Here is a 9,489-nt window from a genome sequence, read left to right on the forward strand (position 1 = left end):
TAACATAAATATTACACGCAAGTAAAATTTTGCTGAAGATCTTTCAAAAGCAGTTGCATCAGTACATCGACAGGGATCTGCCAGAAATTCAAACTGGATTCAGAAGAGGATGTGGAATGAGGGATATCATTGCTGATGTCAGATGGATTCTGGCTGAGAGCAGAGAATATCAGAAAGATGTTTACCTGTGTTTCATTGACTATGCAAAGGCCAATCAGTTGAAAGCCAATCGTTTGAAAGCCAGACATTTGAAGGCCAATCAGTTGAAAGGAACCAGTTGAAAGTCAATCAATTGAAAGCCAATCGTTTGAAAGCCAATCAGTTGAAAGTCAGTCAGTTGAAAGCCAATCAGTTGAAACGCAATCAGTTGAAATGCAATCAGTTGAAACCCAGTTGGTTGAAACCCAGTCAGTTGGAAGCCAGTCAGTTGAAAGCCAATCAGTTTCCTCAGGAGAGTGGCCTGCATCCACTAGCCACTTCTTGGAAACCTTATGGGGCAGTTCTACTCTGTCCTATAGGACCGCTATGAGTTGGAATTGACTTGATGGCAATGGGTTAGACTCCTAAACTGTGAGAAAATAAATTTCTGTTTGTTAAAGCCATTCACTCGTGGTATTTCTGTTATAGCAGCATTAGGTAACTAAGACAAACACTGATGGTTAAGACTGTGTGTCAACTTGGCTGGGCCAGGATTCTCAGTGGTTTGGCAGATATTATGTAATCATCCTACATTTTGCGATCTGATGTGAACAGCCAATCAGTTGAAAGGTCAGTCAGTAGAAAGCCAATCAGTTGAAAGCCAGTTTCCTCAGGAGAGTGACCTGCATCCAAAATATATAGATGTTCTGGTAAAGCTCTCTCTGGATCCTGCATCAGACTCTGACCTCCTGTTCTTAGGACGTGAGCCAGCAGCCTGCTGACTGACCTGCAGATGTTGGGATTTGCCAGCTTCCTCAGCCCTGTGAGCCAGCAGCCTTCTGCCTGATCTGCCGATTTTGAGTTCACATAGCCAGCCTCCACAACTGCTTCACTGGTTTTGCTCCTCCAGAGAACCCAGCCTAAGACAACTTTGGCCACCAGTCTCTGTGCAATCCAGGTGACTCTTGCCAATATGGATTTGACCAGCACTTCAAGTCGCTCAGAAACAACATGAAAAAAAAGGATGGTTTTGAAGTTGACTCAATTAGATGTCCTGCAAGCATCGTTTAAACAGAACCCATACCCTGGTATAACTACCAGAGAAGAACTCGCCAAAGAAACCGGCATTCCAGAGTCTAGAATTCAGATTTGGTTTCAAAACCACAGATCAAGACACTAAGGAAGAGTGGATTGGCCTCTGGACGGGCCTTAGAAGAAGAGCCATTCCAGGTTCAGGAAAAACCCCAGCCTTGGTCTCCAGAAACTTTCTCCAAAGCAGACAGATGAAAGTGCACATCCTTCAAGAGATCTCAAACCAGTCTCCTAGTTGAAGCCTATGAGAAGAACCGATTCCCTGGTATCACAGCCAGGGAAGAACTGGCTCAATGAACAGGCCTTCCGGAATCCCAAATTCAGATATGGTTTCAGAACCGAAGAGCTCCGTACCCAGGGAAGAGCACAAGGGCATCAGGGAATTCTTTGGCAGATAGCCCAACTCAGAGGCCTCACCTGACTGTTGAATTGGACCAAAGCAAACTGTCCACGGACCCAAGCCTGTCTCCTCATTGCTTGCCTTCTCATTCTTTCAGCAGGAGCCAAACCATTCTACCTGCTCTTTGTCTGTCAGAACCAACTCTGGGAAGGGGGCTCTCAGATACACCCCTTCCTGTCCCCAAGATGAAGGAGGTGGCCACGATGACAGTCAACGTGCTGGAGCAGCAGGATAGCATTGCCAAGACCCTTCTCAGCCTCAGCCTGAGAATCAAAAGCAGCAATGGTAGGATCTTGCTCTTCGAGATACAGCTTGCTTCATGCATCTATGAGGGTGAGCAGCCTGAGGGTGTGATTGTCGAACGGGACACCGTAGAAGAGACACTTCAGGAGCCCAAACACCCCCAAGACACACCTGTGGCAGCAGCAGGTGCAATCAGCTCAACAACCATCCCATCCTCTTGACCAAGCTCATCGGCACTCTCTAGAAACCTCAAGCCTTTTAGGTGAATTATTCTTGACCATGGATTTTCAGGAAAAGGCACAATCCTTTCCCAATCTGGATGCTCAGGAGAAGGACTCTGAACAACTCTCCCTCAGCAATGTCATCTTTCAGGCCCTGCTCCATTTGCTGCCAGACATCCCAGGGTCTCAGCTTTAAGAGCAGTGGCCCAAGACCCAAGTTCAGGCGTTTGTTCCTTTGAGGCAGAATCAGTATGATTTAAAGTGATAATGTACAACAAAGACATTGTGTTCAGAGGCAAGACCAGTACAAGAATAGGGACGAACCTCTGAGAAACTTAAACATGGCACACTGACTGTGCTGTGGGCAGTGCTGACAGCGTGCCTTCATGTCTTCAGGTGCTGGATTGTTTGGGGCCCCTTTGGAGACACCATGGCTATCTCTAAGGAACTAGGAAGCAGAAGCTGAAGAGACAAGGGCTTTGCTCCAGAGCTGACAGAGGGAGAAAGCCTTCCTCCTGAGACAGCGCTCTGAATTCAGACTCCTAGCCCTGGTGGCGCAGTGGTTAAGCGTTCAGCTGCTAACCAAACGATCAACAGTTTGAATCCACTAGCCACTTCTTGGAAACATTATAGGGCAGTTCTACTCTGTCCTATAGGATCTCTATGAGTTGGAATTGACTTGATGGCAATGGGTTAGACTCCTAAACTGTGAGAAAATAAATTTCTGTTTGCTAAAGCCATTCACTCGTGGTATTTCTGTTATAGCAGCATTAGGTAACTAAGACAAACACTGATGGTTAAGATTGTGTGTCAACTTGGCTGGGCCAGGATTCTCAGTGGTTTGGCAGATATTATGTAATCATCCTACATTTTGCGATCTGATGTGAACAGCCAATCAGTTGAAAGGTCAGTCAGTAGAAAGCCAATCAGTTGAAAGCCAGTTTCCTCAGGAGAGTGACCTGCATCCAAAATATATAGATGTTCTGGTAAAGCTCTCTCTGGATCCTGCATCAGACTCTGACCTCAGGTTCTTGGGATGTGAGCCAGCAGCCTACTGCCTGACCTGCTGATCTTGGAATTCACCAGCTCCCGAAACCCTATGAAAATCCTATGGGTCAGAAGAGAATATTTTATGATACTGTGCTGGAAGATGAGTTGCCTAGGTTGAAAGGCATTCAGAATACACAGTGGCTGCAACAGTGGACTGGAGCATACCAATGAATGAGAAGATGGTGCAGGACCAGGCAAGTTTGATTCTGTTGTACATAGCATCGCTATGAGCCGGAGCTGACTTAACAGCAACTAACAACAAATAATAATTAATTTAATCCCATACTCCTTGTCAGTTATCTAAATTTCTTCTCAAGATGTCCAGGTGCATCTATTCAACCTGTTTTATCTTCTGGAAGCAATATCTCCTGGAGACTGCCGATCTGCTTCCATATGGACAGGTTGCCCTTTGCACCTGACATACATTTGTTATCCTGAAGTTTCTCTGAACCGTCATCCCAGGGACTCTCTTCACCTCTTTCCTGTGCTGTACACAAAATTTTCTGTAGGTATACTGTATTATTTTTGGTGGAACACATCCTTTATCAGCTTCCCGAGAAAATGGTGCAAGGGAGGCATGCTTTTTTTGGGATTTTGCAAAGGTCTATGATAGTTTAAATAGATAGAATTTTAAATTGGACATAATTTCCTTTCATATCATTGAAGGCATTACTTTATTATATTCTATCCTTTCAGAAGTTTGAAATCATTTCAATATTTAAAATCCTTTTTTATGTGGTGTTTTCATTCTATGAAATCTTGTAGAAGCTTCTCTTTGTACTTAGAGATAAAAACATTTCATAATTAGATGTCTTTGTGTGGTCTTAGTTCTCATGCTTTGGACATGTTATCAGGAGACACCAGTCTTTGGAGAAGGACATCATGCTGGGTAAAGTAGAGGGTCAGCAAAAAAGAGGAAGGCCTTCAATGAGGTGGATTGACACAGTGGCTGCAGCAATAGAATCAAGCATAACAACCATTGTGAGGATGGCACAGGACTGGGCTGTGTTTCATTCTGTTGTACCTAGGGTCGCTGTGAGTTGGAACTGACTTGTCGGCACCTCACAACAACAAGAAAATAGGAATAGTAAGGACTCACTGGCAGATATCTTTTGTGAAATTTAACAATAATACACATGGAGTTCTTGGCACAGCACCTGGCACAGAACTAAATTACTGTTGTTCTAATGATCATTTTTATTGATTTCTTCAACAGAGTCAGAAGATGCGATTTGATAGGCCATGTCTTGATGCAGTGTGGTGGAAAATAATGGCAAGAACATTGTTTTGGGATCAGACAGAACTGAGTTCATAATCCATCTCAATGCTTACTAAAGAAACCCCAAAACAACCCAGTTGTCATCAAGTCACTTCCAACTAATCACCCGTGTGTATCAGAGTAGAACTGCACTCCGTAGGGTTTTCAGTGGCTAATTTTTTGAAAGTAGATCATCAGGCCTTTGTTCCACGGCACCTCTGGGTGGATTCAAACCACCAACCTTTTGGTTAGTAGCTGAGAAGTTAACCATTTGCGCCACCCAGGGACTCCTCAACAGGAGGAGTTGAGTTGATTCTGACTTACAGTGACCCTGTGTACAACAGAAGGAAATATTCCCTGGTCCCGCACCGTCCTCACAATCATTGCTGTGTTGTTGCAGCCACTAGGTCAATCCATTTCATAGATGGTTTTTCTCTTTTTTGATGATCCTCTATTTTACCAAGCATAATGTCCTTCTCCAGGGACCGGTCCCTCCTGATAACATGTCCAACATACGTGAGCCGAAGTCTTGCCATCCTTGCTTTAAGGAGCATTCTGGCTGTACTTCTTCCAAGACAGATTTTTTTGTTCTTTTGACAGTCTGTGGTATATTCAATATTCTTCACCAACATCATTAATTCAAAGGCATCAGTTCTTCTTTGGTCTTCCTTGTTCATTGCCCAGCTTTTGCATGCATATGAGGCGATTGAAAACACCAGGGCTTGGGTCAGGAGCACCTTAGTCCTTAAAGTGCCATCTTTGCATTTTAACACTTTAAAGAGATCTCATACAGCAGATTTACCCAATGCAATGTGTCATCTGATTTCTTTACTACTGCTTCCATGAGCGTTGATTATGAACCCAAGCAAAATGAAATCCTGGACAACTTCAATCTTTTCTCCATTTATCATGATGTTGCTTACTGGTCCAGTTATGAGGATTTTTGTTTTCTTTATGTTGAGATGTAATCCATACTGAAGGCTGTGGTGTTTGATCTTCATCAATAAGTGCTTCAAGTCCTCTTCACATTCAGCAAGTAAAGTTGTGTCATCTGTATATTGCAGGTTGTTAATGATTCTTCCTCCAATCCGATGCTGCGTTCTTCTTCATATAGTCCAACTTCTTGGATTATTTGCTTGGCATACAGATTGAATAAGTATGGTGAAAGGATACAACCCTGATGCACACTTTTCCTGACTTTAAACCATGCAGTATCTCCTTGTTCTGTACGAACGACTGCCTCTTGGTCTAAGTACAGATTCCTCATGAGCACAATTAAGTGTTTCGGAGTTTCCATTCTTTGCAACGTTATCCACAATTTGCTATGATTCACACAGTCGAATGCCTTTGCATAGTCAATAAAACATGGTAAACATCTTTCTAATATTCTCTGCTTTCAGCCAAGATCCATCTGACATCAGCAATGATATCCCTAGTTCTATGTCTTCTTCTCTTTTTTTTAAATTTTTTAAATTGTACTTTAGTTGAAGGTTTATAGAATAAATGGTTTCTCATTAAACAGTCAGTACACATATTGTTTTATGACATTGGTTAATGACCCCATGACATGTTAACACTCTCCCTTCTCAACCTTGAGGACCTTTTTTTTGGTGAAAATAGACATAGCCAAAGTTACACCATTTTGAAACTTTCTACACGTACAATTCAGTGACATCGATTACATTCTTCCAGTTGTGCTGCTATTCTCCCTATCCTTTTCCAAATTATTCCATCACCATTATCTTCAACTCACTGTCCCCTAGGCTTCCCATCAAACCTTTTGAGTTGCTGTTGTCAATTTGATCTCACATAGATAATTCTTTTTTTTTTTTTTAACCTTAAATGAAGGTTTGCAGAACAAATAGTTTCTCATTAAACAGTTAGTACACATATTGCCCTATGACAATGGTTAACAGCCCCATGACATGTCAAACTGTCCCTTCTCAAGCTTGGGTTCCCTATCACCAGCTTTCTTGTCCCCTCCTGCCTTCTAGGCCTTGTCCCTGGACTGCTGTGCCTCATTAGTCCTGTTTTGTTTTATGAGGCTGTCCAATCCCCAGCTGAACAGTGAATTTCCGGAAGGGCTTCACCACTGAGCTAGAAGGGTGTCCAGGGACCATACTCTCGGAGTTTCTCCAGTCTGTCAGGCCAGTAAATCTGGTTTTTTTTTTGTGAGTTAGAATTCTGTTGTACATCCTTTTCCAGCTCTGTCCAGGACCCTCTATTGTGATCTCTGTCAGAGCAGTCAGTGGTGGTAGCCGGGCACCATCTAGCTGTACTGGACTCAGTCTGCTGGAGGCAGTGGTAGCTGTGGTCCACTAGTCCTTCGAACAAATCTTTTCCTTGTGTCTTGTTGTCTTCATTCTCCCTTGCTCCTGAAGGGGTGAGACCAGTGGAGTATCTTAAATGGCTGCTCACAGGATTTTAAGACCCCAGACGCTACTCACCAAGGTAGAATGTAGAACATTTTCTTTATAAACTGTTATGCCAAATGAGCTAGATGTTCCCGGAGACCATGGTCCCCACAGCCCTCCACCCAGCAATTCAGTCCCTCAGGGAGTTTGGAAGTGTCTATGGAGCTTCCATGACATTTCCTTGTACGAGTTGTGCTGGCTTCCCCAGTAATGTGTACTGTCTTACCCTTCACCAAAGTTACCACTTATCTATTTAGTTCCCCCCAACTCCTCCCATCCCTCGTAACCAACAAAGCTTGTTTCTTTTTGTGTGTAAACTTTTCTATGTCTTCTTCTGAATTCGGCTTGAATTTCTGGCAGTTTCCTGTTGATATACTGTTGTAACAACTTTTGAATGATCAGCAGCAAAATTTTACTTGTGTGTGATATTAATGATATTGTTAGATAATTTCTGCATTCTGTTGGATCTCCTTTCTTTGGAATGGGTACAAATATGGATTTCTTCCAGTTGGTTGGCCAAATTTCTTCCCATAAACAAGTGAGCACTTGCATCCATTGGTATTCTGTCAATTCCTGGAGTCTTGTTTTTCGCCAATGTCTCCATGGAGCTTGGACCTCTTCCTTCAGTACCATTGGTTCTTGATCATATGTTACACCCTGAAATGGTTGAAAATATTATAATGAAATGTGCAAAGACCTGGGAATAGAAAACCAAAAGGGAAGAACGCGCTCAGCATTTCTCAAGCTGAAAGAATTGCAGAGAAAATTCAAGCCTCGAGACGCAATATTGAAGGATTCTACAGGGAAAATATTAAACAACACAGGAAGCATCAAAATAAGATGGAAGGAATACACAGAGTCACTGTACAAAAAGAATTGGTCAATGTTCAACACTTAGTAGCCGCGTGAATTTGTGCAAACCATTTAATCTCTAAGCCTGTTTCTACAACTGTAAAATGTGGATAATTTTATGTAACTTGAAGGCTTATTGTGAAGATTAAAGGGCCTAGCATGTAACATGGTGCATAATTCCTTTCCTTTTGCTTCCCTGCATGTTTCCACAACAGCCTATCTCAGAGCAATTCACAGGCTCCTTGTTGTAGAAATGGCCTTCCTCCAGGAATGTTGACTCTGGCCAAGTGGCCAGGAACTAAGACACCAGCACTGCTTCCAGAAGACCATCTTGCAATTCTTATTGCATTTTTCAGCAGGTATCATGCATGAGGCTAGGCTTTACGGATCTCGTAAAGACTGATAGTATCATGAGCTGTTCTGACTTACTCAAGTAGCTCAGAACTTTGAGGAGTGCACCAGAAAGCCAAAGAGATATTAGGTCAGCCAACTTGGCAGGGAGGCAGCATAAGCTTTGATGGAGACATGTGTGCTAGAACTAATACAAGTTTCTCTCCTCCACATGTCCCCTTCTTTCAAGAGGTGACCAACTCACAGAAGGCTAGGGATTCCAAGCTGCAAAATAGACTCCAAGGTCTATTGAGAAGGAATGAAATCTGCTATGGGAAGGAAAAGTCCAATTACAAATTTTCAAAGGGTAAACCATTTCAAGGCCAGTTTTCTCACTGCCTCTTTCATTTGTCTTGCTCAAATCACCTTTCCCCTCTGTGCAGGCTTCAGCCTTCCCTGCAATGACCTCTCCTGCCCCTGAACTCCTCCAGTGCTAGCCAGGAACACAATTCATTTGGCAATTAATCATGCCCTGCCTTATGGCATATCTGCTCTTGCTCTCCTGAAGTGCTATTTCTCCCTCGAATTGTCATTTGAATTTGCAAGCTCTTGGGTCTTATGTTACAATTGGTCTGCAAGTGCATGGACAGCAAGGTGAACTGTATTTCTGTGTGCTCCGCACTACTTGGAATGGTGCCTTGAACAGTGCTGGGCTTGGTGCTGGCACTTGCTTTTCTTTCTTGATTGTCATTTTGTTAAGTCTCTGGGCCCTGGTCTCCCAGATTCTGCATCTCTCAATGTATCAGTTTCCACCAAGACAGATCCTTGGTGTTGTGGAAGTTTTAGATTTGGTTTGCTCTTCTTCCAGTTGTCTATACTTCTTAATATTTACTTGCCTTAATATTTATAAACTGTTGCTACATATTGTGTTAGTTGTGGGTGGGAGGGGTGCATGGCTGGTAGCATGACTGGTGGCCCCAGCATGCTTTAGAACAGAGTTGTCAGAGTCATTTGTTTTATAGTAAATTCTCTTTCCAGAGGTAGACACCAGGGCCTTATTCAGACCAGCCTAGAACAAGACTATAGATGCTTTAGTCTCTTCCTTTCAATTCACTGCTTACACCACCACCCCCATTTTTCAAGGCAGAATGTTCATATCCACCCTATCATTACATACGTCTTCCCTTGGGGGCTGGGATACTATTGACCGTCTCTCCTGGTTGTTCCCCCCAGTTCTGTTAGCCAGTGCTTTCATCACCCAGGGTTGGTGTCTGAGAAATTCTTGTTGATTCTGAATAAAGCTCCCTTTGTCTACTTCTTTGATCTAAGGCAGCTTTGCTTAATTAAAAGACTTCCTAATATCCATGTAATTATTTCATGATTGGAGGAGCTAGGAGGGAACGGGGTGTCCCTTTACTTTTCAGTGTGGTGGTGCTGATGTTGGGGGTGGTACGTGTCCTGGGATTGTTGAAAGCCCAATCATTTGTCATA

At 43.1% G+C, this 9,489-nt stretch overlaps 1 pseudogene; it reads left to right on the forward strand.

Annotated features, from left to right (window-relative positions):
• Positions 1–2,094, forward strand: part of LOC105756872 (paired mesoderm homeobox protein 2-like) — an 83,770-nt pseudogene extending 81,676 nt beyond the window's left edge.
• Positions 2,095–9,489: the final 7,395 nt, after the last annotated feature.

This window comes from Trichechus manatus, unplaced genomic scaffold, assembly GCF_000243295.1.
Source record: "Trichechus manatus latirostris isolate Lorelei unplaced genomic scaffold, TriManLat1.0 scaffold00203, whole genome shotgun sequence".
Taxonomy (NCBI): Eukaryota; Metazoa; Chordata; class Mammalia; order Sirenia; family Trichechidae; genus Trichechus; species Trichechus manatus.